The following is a 16177-nucleotide window of genomic DNA, read 5'->3' on the forward strand; positions in this document are numbered from 1 at the left end:
TAGATTAGGTCAGCCGGAACCGGGAACACTTCCCAAAAATCCTGATGTACTCGTTACATCACGAGAAGAATGGCATCTACGCTAATTTTAGTGTCTGTGTTTATCCCAAGGTTTTTCCTGCAGCCTGCCGGATCCAGGCCGTATCCAGATCTGACGAAGGACCTTCACCTGGACCGATGACAACGCAGTGCTGAAGTGCCAACTAGTCTCTCCCTATGGAGGATCCCACTACCACTCTACAGATAAGGCGTTGTCGGGAAAATTCGTCTTGCGGTCCTACCCCAAAGCAACAAATAAAATAAAATTCCTTATCAAATTTATAAGGAAAGACAAGTATTTTGTTTAGGCTTGGTCTGTAGGGAATTCCAAACCTGCGTATATTCTAACGCACATAACTATAGAACCCATTCTAAATGCGCATGTGACCGCCATCAGCGTTTCTCACAGGTTCGCGTTTAAAGTCTGTGTAGAGAGAATGGTGTCGTCTTAGCGGCCCCTAATTTAATAACAAATGATCATTGCAACGGAACCAAATCAATTAAAACTAACTTTAGATGGAAATAACTTAACTCTGCTGTAAAGCCGAAACAATCTCTGTTACCTTAAATTATACGCTTATCTCTGTAAAGCTGCTTTGAGACAATCTACATTGTTAAAAGCGCTATATAAATGAAGATGACTTGACTTGACATGACTGTTTTCAAAGATTTACAGTAGGAATGGTAAGATCACAGAACTGGTTGTCTGCAACTTCATACATCATCTGTCTCGGAAATCTGAAACAATAAAACTACATAATACATGCAGCTTAAAACAAAACATAGATGTATCCTGTGTATGAACGTCATTACATTATCATCATCATCAGTTGAATGTGTGACAGGACATGAAAATCCACCAGGGGCCTGTTCTTCGTACGTTGCTTAAAACATCCGAGATCAAATGAGACATCCAAGATGATATCATTGTGCTAATCATGATCTGGCTAACTCGGTTCTTCGAACACACTTGCCGGATATGATTAGTATAGCTGGTTTGAGTCATCTGAGATAATTGCGCGTTCATGCGCTGGTTAAAAGGGGATATGTATCGATAGTAGAAACATTGATCAGCAACGCTGCTATTGGCTGCTCAGCGTGGGCGTGGCCAAAGAGCGCGCTCAGTTTTTCTCCTTAGCAGAGCAAGAACTAATAGTCAAAGTTTATTCGGAATTTTAATGTTTAATTAAAACGCCAGGGAACACCTCAAAGTCTGCAAAAGCCAGGAGAGAGGGCTGGCAAAAAGTAGCAGACAATTTAAATCCGTTAGAAGTGGCCATGTTAGATGTTTTTATCACTTATTAGCCTATATTTTTGTATTTTAATAATTGCATAATTACTTTGTGCATTGTAATGTCAGAGTCACCACACTAGAACATGGGAACAAATAAAAGTGAAGTACAAAAATATTCTACATAATGGTATTTTTTGTTATATAGTCTCTTTTATAAAAGGCACTGTTAAATAAATGGTTGTCAGATTATAAAAGCAACCAAGAAAAAGGCTGAGAAAAGAAAAGATCTTAGTAGCCTACACTGTAAAATAATTTTTGCTGCATTAAATTAAGGCCGTATAGTCATTTCAACTGTTAAATCTTGAATGATGAATTGCTTTGACTTGTGAAAGTGAAAACTGATAAACTTAGGCCTATGTTATGTTAATGTAAAAATATTAACACTTGTATCTGTTCCCAAGAAAGTGGTGGCTGAAATATGTGCAGTAAGTGGACATTTTCTAACTTTCCAAAATAAATAAAGTATAAGACTTTATAATGTCCATTTGTTTCCATTGCACTAGACAGTGAATAAACCTTCTCAGATAACTGTCATATGGAGGAACTAGCCTACCTGCAAGCGCATAAATAACTTTACTTAATATATACTTGTATGCTTTATGGCTGCAATATAAGTTGCAGGATTCCACATCTACAGAAAGGCCTACAGAAGAGTCTGCACAGACAGAGGAGACATAGGCAGGCCTGCTACAGGTGGGCAGTGTATAGCCAACTTTTCCTTTTTATTTGTTGCATGAGGCATGTGTCTAATATCACTTGTTGCAGGCACTTGACCACTGGCTTTTCTTTACAAAGAACAACTGAAATAAAACTCAAGGAACTAAGCATATTTGTATTTTATTAAACATGTAATGAAAAGTGTGTTTTTTTGGCAATGTTGTGTAATATGGCACATGCAACATGTCACAGGCCCTGTCAGGTGTGCAACCCTCAGACTTTTCAGACACTGACATCTTCCCTTTAGTTAGCCAAAGTTCATTTCATTGTGTGCCCTTGTCCTGGCTAGAGCTGCATTGTAACTGCTGGTTTGGGTCAATGGGGTCATAAAACACCTGTCTGCAGGCAGGAACATGTCATAATCACCTATGAAAAAATGCAGTTCTGTTAGGATCAGCATAAGTGTATGTAATACAGTGAGCTTGATATATTAAATTGTGTAACTTTTCTTACCACTTTCAAATAATGTGCATAAATGTGAATCTCTGAAAATGCTTAAGTCATGCACAGACCCTGGCCATTTTGCTTTCACATTTGTGATATGGAAGATTTTAGTCAACTGCCTTCTTTCTTTGTTTTTATATAATATTACTAATCTGGAATATTAAGAATCACAATAGTAACTGGGCTGCACATTTACATTGTGAACCCTCTTTCTGTTCACATAATCCCCTTATTGAGGTCTTGATGGCAGTCTATAGCCTATAGTCTACCAATCACGTTAGTGAAGCCTGAGTGACATACTGTAATCGGCATGGACCATGGTCATGATTGCATGATCTTCATAAAAAATTATGATAGCCTAAAAAAAAAAAAAATGCTTTAAAAAAAAATGCTTTACAACATTGGGTCTTAAGTGGCTTGGAAATTCCACAAAAAAAAAAAAACCTAAAACTGTTTCTTAAACCTAAAAGCGCCAGGTAAACTCCGAATGACACGACAGACAGCACTTTCCATCAAGTTCTCCGCATCTCCAATAGTGTAAAGGAAAGCCACTCGCAAATAATCTTAGGGCAATGCAAACAGTTTGTGCTGTAGCCTAGTTAAAGCCCGACTCCGACAAGTCGAAAATAAATGTGCTTTTCCAACAAATTAATAATGTAAACAACAATCTCACGAGTCCCGAGAAAAAATATATATCTCGGAGAGTGCACTATCGCGCTGCGCTGGACTTCCCGTATCAGCTCCGCTTATGAAGCCGCAGTCTAATCCTGTTAACATGAAATAAGCCTGCTCCCGAGCAGGTTTAAGATTGCGCACCTGTTGCTATGACAGCAAGTCCAGGATGAGCGTCGAAGAACCAAACAATCCAAGATCATGCCAAATCCCCAACAATCAAATCCAGCTAACTGAGTTAGCGACGTACGAAGAACGGGCCCCAGTACTAAAAATAAATGTTTATGTTCACACGTGGACTAAACAGCAGTTAATAAACTATTGCTTCAACTGATCTCGAACTTCAGTAAACACACAGAAATGAACCGATCAATTAATATTGAGACTGATCTGCTTCCATATTTTTCAAACTACATCAGTCTGCAATTACACATAATTTAATCAAAACACAAAAGAAAACCAAACAAAACAAAAATGAAGTATTGTTTCACAAATGTCCAGTGTGACTGAATGTGATGGATTAGCAGTCTTGGGCAGCTGTTCCTAACATGACTGTAGGTGGAGACCGTTTCAGACATGTTTTGTAAGGCAGTCGGTCTGAAAAGATTATCTTCTCAGGTTAATTATAATAAACAAACTGCTGAGAATTAGACACACCACAGATGACTTGACTCAAGCACCCAAATTCTCATTCTCTTTTTCATCAATTGTGTTAACAGATTGTGGACAATGGGAAAAATGGCATTCCATTCCAAACATCACGCGATTACATTTTACCGGCTTGTTAGTGAGTCTGGATTCTGGAACACATTGATTTCATCATTGCCTTTACCCAGATGAACATACTGAGTTACGCACTTTACGCACTAATGATCAAAGGGAATGTGTCAGCTTGTACAACCCATTCGCTTAAGAGGAAATGACATGAGAAAAACTTTTCCTGCACTAAAAGCTGCTCCCTCAGGTACCTCTTGTGTTTCTGTGAAGGAACATCTGCTAACGCACACAACAACAAACACAACACATTAGCAGGACCTGGGAATGCAAACAGACTCTCTGCCCCCAGCACTGCAGATATCATATGAAATGTTTGTTGGTGTATAGACAATTGGTTGGCTAGTGTTGTTCAAAGTATAGTTTTTACAACTAACTAGTAGTCTATAAGTTATACTGGATGGAAGGGCTTCATTTAAGAAGATGAAAGATGAAGTAACCAACCTCTGCGTGGCTCAGGTTTTAACAGGCTCCGAGCTGCTGTCCGAGCCGCTCTTGTCCTCCAGATGCTGCAGGTTATCAGTGGGGGTGACGTCTAGGCAAGAGAAAACAGCAGGTAAGATGCTGCCATCACAAATCAGTGAACAGTAAACTCAATGTTTTTCTGATAATGAGAAAGCAATGCAAAAAGTTGTTGCATAATAACAATGGTAAAGAACCAGGGTGAGGGATTTTTTGTGTGACATGTACACCTTAAATAATACAAATAGGAATACTAAGGAATGAGAACCAGGAGTTGTGTAAGAAATTGTGTAGAAACCAAACTATATATAATAAAAAGTAAAGAAAAATACATTAGAAGTTAGAACAATTTCTATAGCATGGCGGGAAAAAAAAGTCAATCAGTTAATTACATTTCCAGAATTTTGACAAATATTACTGTTGACAGTGTCTTCATTCTAACCTTGTTACCCAAATTAGTATTATTTAAAATAATATTTTTTTATATTAATAATATACAATATTAATTAGCACTAAATAATATGAATAAATTATAATTTTTTTTTTTATATCAAATCATATTATATATATCATATCATATTATATGTTAATAAATAATAATATTTACAAGTAGCCTAATATTTAATCATATTAAATATTACTTTTTAATATATTAGATTAAGGGCCCATTTAAATCCATGTTAACTCATCTTTTTTCTTGTGCTTTTAATCTTCTGTAACTTTTATGTATTTCTTGCTCTTATTATTCCTTTTACTTTCATGTACAGCACTTTGGTCAACCAAGGTTGATTTTAAAAATGCTCTATAAAAAGTTTTTCAAAGATGACCAAATGAGTGTTATAAGGGGTTAAAGACCATTTTAAACCTGGCGATGTTGAGCAGCGCAGCCTGGATTCCGATCTCTTATTTCGAGACAGCTAAGACTGCGATTGTAAGGACATAAGTGAGCCGCATAAATACAGAGAGTGGATGATGAGTGTTTGCATGTTCCCTTTTACTGTGTTAATGAATCATCATGACACTACAGAAAGCAGCAGATGTTGGAGCTTCGCAGGCTTGCATGGCTACAGTTTATCATTTTATGGGGAAGTTCCACCAGACATGGACATCTAAGTAATGAGAAAATCCCGGTACAAACTCGCTGCTCGGGGCTTAGCACTTTAATGAAGCAGTAACCACATTATCACCTCAGTCAGAGAACACAACCTGACAGCAAAACTAGAAATACAGAATCACCTCATTATCGATCCATTTTGTTGACATTTTCCAAAAAAAAAATTCTTTCCTCAGACTAATCAAGACACACAGATGAGATATCAAACCGGCATATTCATTATGTCATCCATCCCAAGAGAATTCAACGCAGTTAATGCTGTGATTAATGATATGAAGGAACAAAACACCCATTTAGTCAGCTGGATCCTCCTCACATTGCACGCACTTTGAGCAAACTATACTATAGCAGACTGCCGAAAGAACGCCACAGTCACAGTGTAATCACCATGGGAAAATCTCAGTGTAAAACTGGGAGTTGTGAAAAATATGATACACCGGTGTTTTGCCAGATGAGAAGTTTCTCAATCTATGCATCATCTTTTTACTCTTTTAATTCATTTTATAAATGTTTCATATATCTCTTTTAATTTCTTTTATAACTGGTTTAATTTTCCTTGCTTTTATTTTGTGATTATTTTAATTCCTTTCTGTAAAGAAGACTTTGAATTGCCATAGAGTATGAAATGTGCTATATAAATAAACTTGCCTTGCCTTGCCTATACCACTGAGACATCAACTGAACCCAAAGGTATCTACATTGAGAAGCGTACAAAAACAATTAAGAGTAGGCCTATAACCAATGGGTCTAGGAATTTCCTGGGAGTAAGATGGTGGATTTGCCTTTCCTTTCACATCAGACATTCACTGGTCCAGATCCAGACGCATGACAGGACTGGGTGTCTCACTAGATGTACGATGCAAGACATCTACTGGCACTGCGGGAGGAAGTGCACCTGGTTGTTGTATGACAGTGATGATAATAATAACCATGCTAATATTTAGCGACTACAACTACAATGCCCATTTCTCAGTAGAAATAAGTCAGAAGTTGGTAAACAAACAAACAAGGCTGTTCAGACTGCAGGCCAATCCGATTTTTTTAGGCAGATTGTCCACACTATTAATTGCAAGTGATCAAATAATATTTGTGTGTCCAGACATAACCAACATATCCATATGGGTTGCTTTGGTGGAATGAGATTTTTTTTTATCAGATGTTTTTTTTTTTTTTGCTCTAGAAAACAACTGATATTGAAATAAATGAATATGAGTAAAATGTTTATTTAAATAATTGAATAAAATATAATATTTTATTTATTGATTTTATTTCAATATGTATAATAATAAAAATCATTAATAATTATTCTTATTAATAATATGTTTTTTAAATAAATAAATAAGTATTTTTTTATTGTATGTATATGGGAACTAGAAATTAGCATTACTGAAACATTTTAAGTCACCATGGAATCAAATGGACAATTCTCATTTTATTGCAGTGCTTATTATAATTAATTTATCCATGCACACATCATTATTTTTAAAAATTTAAATTAGCAAGCACCAATGATCTAACAACTCCAATCAATTCCCAATGGACAAATTCAAGTCCTGCCCTAAATTTTTTCCTCATTTGAAAAGTTTTATTCGGATATACGTCACAAAATGGAAGAAAAGATGACTGTGTTGCTGACTTTGGTAATTTCACTGAAAAAAAAGAAAAAAAAAAAAAGGATGCCTTCACTTCTAAATTGAAGAAAACCAGCAAATCTAGCAGGGGTCACTTTGACCCTATTTATGCATTCATATAGTTTTTTACTAGTCGTGCATTCTAGGGTCAGGGGTGACCATGTTTTAGAAACTTCTAGTAGCAGAACATAAATCCCGCTGAGAGCTGGTTTACTACTCAAGCACAGAGACAGCCTTCGCTTTTCACGTGGTCATTTGGCATTCCGTGCAGACGGCACTCTTCACAGAGCCAACCGCCGACTTTCACAGCTTCATTTATCTGTGAGCAAACACCAAAGCCTGCATTATCATTACAAACAAGTCCCGAGCCATGAATCACATACAACAGCATGTGGGTGAGTCAGTTCCCAAATCTACAGCCAACAGTGTCAACTTAACTTACAACACTCACTTACTATTCCACTTCAGCATGAAACTAAAGAACAACAGAGAATGAAATGCTGCGAAACATGAACAAAGATGTAACAAACGATCGTAGTAACATCCCTGAAACTACAGACGATCTGTAGACGTCAGTGGAAACTAAAACTCTAGACATTAAAAAACAGCTCCGTGAAGCGCTCATCAGCCAGACACAAGAATACATTATACTGTTGAATGCAAGTGCTATTTATGTTCAGTGTGTCTCTTTCATGCACACACAAACTCTTCACCTTGGATGCTGCTTGTCTTTGATGGCACTCCCATCATGCCTTTCTGCCACCAGCAGCAGCAGCATCAGTCTCTCTCAAACATCCAGTTTTAATGAGAAAACATGCTACACCAGGGAGACTTCACATCAGTGGCTGGCAAATGGTTTTGCTTCATAACCCAGATTTTACTTCTGGATATCATGTGGCGACCCAATACAGTATTGTTTATCGTGTCAAAGAACAAAACTAAAAACTTAATACAAAATTATATTCACAAAATACTTCAATAATAATAATAATAAATGAATTTCATACTTAAGCTTAATTTCAACAACAACAAAATATGGGAAGCAGTTTCTCCTATTTAATCCCGTTTAATTCGCTATCAGATAATTATGAATGATAATATTGTTAGTTATATTTACAAAAAAAAATTCTAAATGTAAATAATACCATTTTACTTTTGTCCCCTCTAGATACTATCCTCTCTTTTAAAAAATATTATATTCTTATCTTAAAGAAAAATATTAATAAAAATAAAATATTATTTGCATTTATCAATATTTTATCACTGTTGTCCATACCAGAACCTGAAACTCATTTTTAGGCTGTGACCTATGCCAGTTGAAAACCACTGATCTACACTGACATAAAAAAGGTGCTTCCTTAAATTTATAAGTACAATCAACTTAGATGTTTAAGTCGTCAACTTAAATTATATTAAACTTCAAAAAAAAAAAAGAAAAAAAGAATTGCATTAAAATGATGTAAAAACATGTGTTGTCATAACTTATTGATCATATAATTTTTTACAGTGTACAGATCTAGAAGCTGAGACATACAGAGAACGTCGGACGAGATCTTTCACTAAAGGAGAGGAAGTTATGGTTTGAATGGAGCTGGAGGGCCAATCAGAAGCTCCACCTTGCAGAGGCTGTTGTAACTTCAACAAGGAAACAAAAAGGTCCATCCAGCTGCACAGTGAAAACATAAAAGGAACCATTCAGCAATTCATATGGAATCCATACCTGCTTCGCTTGGGACATCTGATGGTTGGGAAAAAGGAATACTACAAACTTACAGAGACTCTCTTTAATTCAAGCGCTCCTGCAGGAAAGCTGGACAGTCCCAAGCCACTAAAAGAACATACGCATTGCCACACACTGAGGTTTATTTTGAGGAAACAGGCCCCGATGGGGACAAACGGGTTGGAGGTGTGGTGGCTTTTTGCACAGGATCTTTTGTTTACCAACAAGGCCAGTGTGGGAGAGGCTGGCCTCCTTTGAGGAGGGAGATGAATAAGATTGTTGTAAGTATGTTAAAAGCTGAAAACAAGGAGCGTTTCTTCATTAAAACATCCTTCCATAGCAGGTCCGCTTTGAGAAAGAGGCCAAGCTATGGGCCGGCACCCAGAACAGCTTAATGAGAGCTCATACTGAGAGGGAGGCAACGGCATACATACAAACACACACGCTTCTGGCACACAAGGTCGAAAATGTACTTTCTAACATACCTTTACGCCAATGACGGGCGAATTTGGAAAAACTGTATTTTCATCATTTTCATTTAAAAATATATGTTTTTGTACTGAAGTAATGATGCTGAAATTTCAGCTTTGCCATCATAAGAATAAATTACATTTTAAAATATATTAAAATGGAAAATCAGTTATTCTGAATTGTATTAATATTTCACGATATCACATTTTAGTGTATTGTTGATCAAATAAATGCAGCCTTGAGCATCAGAGACTTTCCTCAAAAACATTTTTAAAAATCTTTAAATGTTTGAATGGTAGCGTCCCGTGTATATGTGTTGAGCCCTTTTCAGTGTTTGTGTCATTGCACATCTGTAAATTTGTGAAGATACAACGTTATCTTATCCATCAAAATCATGAATGGCATCAATACAAAACCCTATCAGACTGACATGAGAACGTCAGTAGGGCAGTGAAGGAATTTGAGGTAAGCCGCTGTTTGTTTTACGCCCTATTCGGACTGGATTAACTTTACAAGGGTAGATGGAGTAATGTAATTTTACCACAGGTAGTCTGTAATAGTAATGGATAAGATATCTCAGTAAAATTAGCAGAAGTGGGAGGGGTAACTCGATTTGCGCATCGTCGTCACCCTCCTGTCGTCATGTGTGTATTATGCTGCTTCCTGATATCACGTGCACAAACAACCTATATTTATATATATAAAACATTTATGTCCGGTCGAACATTGTATTAATTAACTTCAGATTGGATTGTGTAGGTAAAAGGCACTTACCTAACGCTAAAAGATGTTTCGTGGCTCTAACAAGTGCTTTCGATCTTTCTGATCTGAATGGAATATGAAAACATTTGTGTTTTGCCACAGACTTGTCCCAGCGTCTAGAACGCAACTGAATGCTTTTTCAAGTGTCTCCATACTTGGAAAAACCGCGAAAAACTACTTTTAAACAGGAAATGACGAATTATTTACATACATATTTACAGCGGGTCTATTCACACGGGATTAGTTTTACCTGAGGTCATTTTTCCGGACCTTTTTATCGAAGGTAAAAGTCGCCGTAATCTTTACTGACATTGTCTGTAATGATTACTGAGATGGCACATTCGGACGGGACTAAAATCACAGAGAAGCCCTGGTAATAATTACTTTACCCCTCCTCTCCATGTTAAACTAGTCCCGTCCGAATAGGGCTATTGTCCGTAATCATTACTGAAATGGCACATTCGGACGGGACTAAAATCACAGAGAAGCTCTGGTAATAATTACTTTACCCCACCTCTCCATGTTAAACTAGTCCCGTCCGAATAGACAGAGAACGAGGATATGCAGTCTCCTCATTATTAGGTTGGACACAGGAGTATGGGGAAGGATCAGAACAGCAGCAGACGTTGGAAATGTAAGGGTGGGAGGAGAGACAGAGAGAGGACATTGTGCTGAGTAAGGATCGCTGCAGTGCCCGTCTGCTGCCTCACGATCTCTAAAGTTTTCGTCAAGGCTCAGCCGGCCTAACTCATCTCTCATGCACAGGCCAAGGGCACAGACTACAGCACAAGCTTTTCCATAGTAAACTCAGCTAAAGGGCTGTTCAATGCTCCAGTAACTCAGAAAAAAGAACCTAACACCATCCGTGTCACCCCTGCAAAAAAAACCTTTTTCAGATTTGTCAAAAGACAGAAGTCTAAAGGTAAATCCAGGAAGGGCTCAAAAAAAATGTCTGTTTGCCCAGTCTATTCCCACCACACACACAAAAAATTAAATAATGTAAAAAAATATTTGTACCATATATATTAAAGGTACACAATGTAACACTTTTTGTTCAATATCAACACAATTCAAATAATGAGTCAATACATCATCAATCTTCCAAAATGTGTTTTTGTCTTAACCTGATTCACTATGGTACTACTATACGCCTATTATAGGTGTTTATAGTATTAGGCCTGATGGGATGGTTGTTACAGGAAATTGCGTACATGCATCACTCGCCTGTGCGTTTCTAGTCATATCCGTAAATAGAGAAAAGTTGCTCAGGCTGTTTTGACGCGTATGGTGTGCGAGCGAGAAAGGTTGACATGGAGCAGCTAAATCTTTAACCTCTGGGGAATCACCCACTTTTATTGCGAATAATGCGATTATTTTATGCGCAGCTTGTCAGTGCAGCACGGTTGATCGGTAGTAAATGCTGCTACATCTGAACACCAGAGGGTGCTCTTACGCACACACACCAAATATGCCCCGCCGCAGAAGTACGATAACGTACATCATTACAGGAAATACAGCTGAATAAACAGAAGATTGAAACGCTTTGATTAAACATGACTAATAACCACACGACTGCGTAAGAAGCCACATCATCTCACAGAGGGATGCTCAACTGTCGTTATGAAGTGAGTTTGGAGTAGAAGCATGTTATTAAATGTTGTTTGGAAAGATGTTTGACGCGTGTTGCTTTTCAAATGCACGCTATAAGTGACTCAAACTCACAGTGCTTTCAGATGGAGCAGCGTTTACAGAGCCGTACATCAATGACAAGCTGCGCATAAAAAAAAAAATAAATAAAAATCGCAGCCTTTGCGATTTCATAATCGCGATAAGCCAAAACGGTTTAAATGCGATTACATGTAAATTGCGATTAATCGTGCAGCCATAGTATTTTATTTTTTTAAAAGTATAGGTATAGTATTTTATCCTAAAGCTGAATTATCAGATGACATGAAATAGGGATGAGCGGATCGATCTTAAAATATGTATACATTCGACATTTAGGCAGTCTTTGGTCAATACTTTTTTTAATATCCTTTATTACTCAACAGGTATTGTATTGAACAGATAAATTGCCATATGTAGCTCTCTAACGGAGTTCGTTGTAAAGCATTATCTATTGTGAAGGGTCATTTAATTATTCATTGTCCTGGAATTTATTTTCAAGGAAGTACCATGTCTATTAATGGGTATAGAGCTAGTAAGTCCCGCCCCTTCCGCAAAACCCCGCTGGACCTCAAAGTTGAAAAACCGTCAATGCAAGTGAATGGGAGAAAATAATTATTTTCTGGTCCCGTTTGAATTGTGCCATGAATGTGAACATATGTTGTCTGTGAATTTTTTATATAACTTTTCTTGTAAAGAATGATACAATTTAGCGGGTAGAAGTTTGATACGGTTAGACTTTGTGTGAGAGCACTTTGTGGACTACAACTCTCGACGCGTTTGAAACGTCACCACCACTCGCACACGGACACTAGCTCACGGATCCCGCTAAACATGGCTGTGTCTTTGGTGCACTTCATCGCCTTCTTTCAGGGAGAGGACAAAATCGTTGAAGTTGGTGAAAACCACGGGTAAGTCAACTTTATGGGGTGACGTCACATAGGCGACATGTAGTCTTTCTCGTTATGTCTTTTCCACAACTGCTAGCTGAAGAATCATACCATATACTGTCAAACTCGTAACATGAAAAGTTATATAAAAAATTCACAGACAACATATGTTCACATTCATGGCACAATTCAAACGGGACCAGAAAATAATTATTTTCTCCCATTCACTTGCATTGACGGTTTTTCAACTTTGAGGTCCAGCGGGGTTTTGCGGAAGGGGCGGGACTTACCAGCTCTATAGCTACAGTAACGTTTCAGCTTGAGATCCTTTCCATCTAAACTGATTATACCTCTTAAGCCTGATAGTGAATGTTTTATGAGCAGTAAGCTAATCTCTCTCTCTCTCTCTCTTTTAGTTATGAGGAAAGAACCATATTCATCCACACAGTCACAGAGCTGAAGTGCAACCAAAACAATGTTCTTCCGCAAAATACATGTAGTTTTGTTTTTAAACCACTAGAGGGCGAAAATTTACATAGTGTACCTTTAAATATGGCAGAAGAAAATACATTACATTACATTTTTCATTAAATGTTTGTTACAATACTTTAGTTTTAGTATGTTTATGTTAATATGCTATAGTACCATGATAAATATAATAATAACAATAATAATACTTTTTTGCTGAGCTATAATAATCATAATAATAATAGTAGTCATTTTTGCTGAGTCCTGTGCAAAGTGAAAAAGAGCTAAAAAACAGTAAAAAAAAATATTCTGTATCTCAGATTTCAAAGAGAACATTAAGCTTGTAAAATGTTTTTCATTTTTGATGAAGTATTAGCATACACAGTGCCGGTATTATGTAAAGCTGTGATAAATCAATGATGGATGGAATATCAAATAGCCATGCCACGTGAAAACCAGCTGGAGACTCGACGGAAACAAAACAATCCGGATGCAACAGCGACGTGTGCACGCTGAGACACGTGTGCCTGTATAATCCTCAGTGTGTTTGCCCATTCAGGCTGATTTCAAGAACTCACTGAAAGATATTTTGGGTGATGGATAACATCCTCTTATGAATAATGGCACTTAGGTCTCTGTTTACTAGAAACAAAAGTCATGCATCATATAAACCAGCTAATCAGTATTTCATCATGCTTTACGCCATCATTACTGAGGAATGCTGGGTAAAATAATGGGAATTAAGTGCATTGAAATTGTACTCAGAGCAATTTTTGCCTGGCAGTTTTAAAAATAACTCTTCAGCGTGTTCCCGATCCCTGCTTCGCCCTCTCAGCTACCCAAAATGTCTCATAACATATCAAAAGGGAGAGAGAGAGAGAAACACAAACACCCACTGAAATGACAACAATATGACAGGTTAAAAAAATAAAGAAAAGAGAAAATTATCTGATATAGCCTACTTATACACATGAATTATCAGATGACATTAAAAATAGGGATGAGCTGATCGATCTTGAAATACATCCAACATTTAGGCAGTCTTTGGTCAATCCTTTCATAAAATCAATTCTAAATGTTTATTTTATTTATTCTGTGTGAAAATGAATGCATTCCATGAACATTAAAGTGCAAGAAACTATGCTATGGTATTTCAAATAATTTTGTAGTATAGAAACAAATGTTTTTATTGACATGCATGTTATAATTATTTATTTCAATATGATGCCTTTGGTATAAAATAATAAATGGCTATAATAAACCTTTTTATCTATGTAAATCAATTTTTTTTTGTCCACATCAGCTCCATGCTACAGCACCATGATACATATAAATATCATTAAAAATAATATTTTTGGCTTTTTGCTAAGCCCTGACAAGAATGAAAAAGTAAATGCAAATATAACATAATATGACAGGTTAGAAAGAACAAGAATGTGAGAGTACATGATACAAACACTAATTCACCTTATATCATACAAAATTAATCAGTATCAAGGAGTATTGGGGAAAAAAAAATGAAAAAATGTGAAAAATGCAAAGTGTGAAAGTGTGAAAAAAAAGTCTGCTGATTCCATTTGGCCCTAGTCATGAATTAAATGATCTCTCCTCAGCTTGTGTTTGCTCATAGAAAATAATAAATGCAAAGCAATTACCCAAACACAACGAGATGCATCGAATGAAAGACAAAAACTGATAAAGGAGGGCAAGAGTAATGTATCACACACCATCGAAGCATCAGCAGAATGGGCCGCACAACTCAGGGTGCCGGATTACAGCCAGCCAGTCGTGACATCAGCCGTGTGCGTGATTGTGACACCAGCAGACAAACACACACACACACACACACACACACACACACACACTCGTCTGACCATTGCCACCCACTCCTCTCTCTAATCTAATTACAGTCCCTCAACCAGCTGCTTGTGTCGGCGGACAGCAGCGGCAGGACTGAGGCCGGTGCCGTGTATCAGCCATATTAAATTTTCATAAACTAAATCTTTCGAAGATAACCTGATACTGCTGTTCTTTTAATAAGTGGACCGGCTGGATAAAGGCGCTGTGGATTCAGACCTCATCCAGTCTATTCACTAAAACCACAGTCATCATCATAACCTTAACTTCAATATGCCTTCTTACTCAAAAACTAGAGCATTCAGCACAACACCACACTCTTCCCTGAATGTGGAGGAACACAGTTGAGCAAACCGCTGTCATGGAAAACACAATGAATACTCAGCTCTGTCCAATTAAAAATCCATGGCAGGAACAATAAACATGAACCGCGGTGTCAGATATAGCCTCTTCCATGACCTCATGGAGCAAGTGCACCGACTCCTTCAGCCCAGTTTACACCATCTCCAACTTTGTTGCTGCAAGTCACTGGTAGGAATTGGCATGAGTACTTATGCTCAACAGACAGTGATGACCACTCATGAATAATTTTTTCGTGTGACTTCAAAAAAAAATAATTTCTGATTGGTTATGGCGCAACTGTGGGCTGTAACTTGAGGTCCACATAGCGTTGGCATGCGGACCAGAACGAAGAACTGAAGTGAAACTGTCCCTGGAATCACTTTGATAATGAATTTCCAGTTAAGTGCAAAATGTGCAGCACAAATCTGTCATATACATAACATTATAATGAGAACACTATTGTAATAGATTGTTTTGAATTCTTTGTTTAGTTGTCCATGCTTTTACCATGTTGTTACAGAGGAGCGCATTCACGACAAGAGTTGCACATTTTGACTAGCACTTGTTCATTTGCTTCTTTTTGTGCAGATCCAAGTTTTAAAAATTATGTTTATGTTGTGCATAATCTGTTTAATGTCATATAAGGTACATTTGAGTGAGTTAATTAACATCAAACGGCAATGCCTGACATTATTCACTATCATTTGATTATATGAAACTATCATATTTCTTTAAAAATTTTCATTTTCAAAAACACTGATGATGCATTATTAACAATCTAGCTGTGTTATTTTTTTCTTGTCACATTTTTGTCAACAGTATGGTTTAAAGGGACAGTTCAGCCAATAAACTCACC

At 37.1% G+C, this 16177-nt stretch overlaps 1 protein-coding gene across 2 annotated transcripts in view; it reads right to left on the minus strand.

Moving 5' to 3' along the window:
* The window catches only part of fam110b (family with sequence similarity 110 member B), a 51422-nt gene that overhangs the window by 16271 nt on the left and 18974 nt on the right, over positions 1–16177 (minus strand). For both annotated transcript variants that reach the window (XM_081374106.1, XM_081374107.1), the window contains exon 2: positions 4384–4474. The gene's annotated coding sequence lies outside the window, so the exon portion shown is untranslated. The remainder of the gene's footprint in view (positions 1–4383; positions 4475–16177) is intronic.

This window comes from Scardinius erythrophthalmus (genome assembly GCF_964197995.2).
Source record: "Scardinius erythrophthalmus genome assembly, chromosome: 9".
NCBI lineage: Eukaryota > Metazoa > Chordata > Actinopteri > Cypriniformes > Leuciscidae > Scardinius > Scardinius erythrophthalmus.